Source organism: Capsaspora owczarzaki (genome assembly GCF_000151315.2).
Source record: "Capsaspora owczarzaki ATCC 30864 unplaced genomic scaffold supercont2.13, whole genome shotgun sequence".
In the NCBI taxonomy this organism is placed as follows: domain Eukaryota; class Filasterea; order Ministeriida; family Capsasporidae; genus Capsaspora; species Capsaspora owczarzaki.
This window is the reverse complement of record NW_011887304.1, coordinates 458201-459734: the sequence shown is the minus strand read 5'-3', so window position 1 is coordinate 459734 and position 1534 is coordinate 458201.

Below are 1534 nucleotides of genomic sequence, written 5' to 3'. Positions count from 1 at the left end.
GGGTCGTTTAGCAGGGTGTCGTTGAGACGGAACGGCGCTTGCGGGCGCGGCTTGTCTAGGATGTGGCAGTACTCGCCAACGACAGGGGCGTGGTCGGAGCGCGAGTTGTGGGACGCTTGGTACTTGGACCCGGTGAGTTGGACTGCCTCGGACGTAAAGATGAAGTCGATGCGCGAGCCAACCGTCTTGCCTTGAGACGCGCGTTCCCAGGTGAAGAGTGGGGCGTTCTTGCGGTCAACTTCGTCGAGTAAGTCACGCATGTTCAGCCGGGACAGCAGGGAGCGGAAGCGGCCTTGGACCGAGTCGGTCGTGTCGCTGTTGCTCGTCCGGTTTGCTGATGTGTTGTCCATGGTGATGTTGAAGTCTCCAGCCATGATCAACGGAAGAGCGGGCTCCTCTGAATTAGGCTGGATGACGTTCTTGATGGCTGTTTCGAGTGCTTGGAGGAATTGGATTTTCCTTTGGGTGCCGCTTGCTGGTGCGTAGACTGATGCGAGAATGGTCTTTTGTCCTCGCGCACCTTCATCTCCTCTTTCGTCACTGTCCTCAACTTGATCATTGGAACTGGAAATGAGGGGGCACGAAGTGTATTTGCTACAGCACGGCTCACAAATGTGGCGACTGTTAGGTATCTAACCAATTTGCCCATGTCAACTTCGACGAGTTGACATTGTACCTTTTTAGGTCAGTTGGTTTTGGGAGGGCAAACTCAATCCCTAACAGAATGTCAACTCTACAGCGGTCCCGGGTTCGAATCCCGCCAAACGCACAAGAAAAATATTCAATCGTCGCACTTTTTCTTGTGTTCCTCTTTGCCTACGTCAAGGCATTCACTTGTGCATTTGGAGGCATGCATTTCTTGGCTCATTTCCTGAGCAATCTTCTTTCTGGTTGGAGGGATAGAGACGAAGGGGCTAACATCGATTCTGGTGGTACGGTTAGGTCGCCGGGACGTCGCCCCTTGAGGAGGGGGTGGTGTTAGGTATCTAACCAATTTGCCCATGTCAACTTCGACGAGTTGACATTGTACCTTTTTAGGTCAGTTGGTTTTGGGAGGGCAAACTCAATCCCTAACAGCGACCGATCCAGTGTCAATAAGAGCTTGCACCTGCATCGCGGTATCAGACGAACCCGCGCACGCGACTTGCACCTGCTGTGTCAACGCTTCGTATCGCCCGACTCCTACCGCGTTCAGGGGGAGTCGGGCTGGGCTTTTCCCTGCGCGGCTTCACCTTGAACTGCCGCCACCGCCGGGGCCTGACCGCATGTCTTCCTGAGATGGGTTCCGGAGCCACAGCGGAAACAAAGGTGCTCACGGCGACGTCTCTCGAGCTCCTCCGCCGACAAGTTGTACTTGGCCGCCATAGCCTCCGCGAACGCCACCGCCGCCACCACGCTGGTCTGCTGCTTCTGCGGCTGGGAAGGCTGCTGCTTCGGTTGAGCCGCACGCTGACCATAGAACGGCGCCTTGTAGCTCGGCTGCGGCTGCGGTTGAGGCGGCGCCGCTGTGGACCTTTCGGCTCTCCCACTCCTG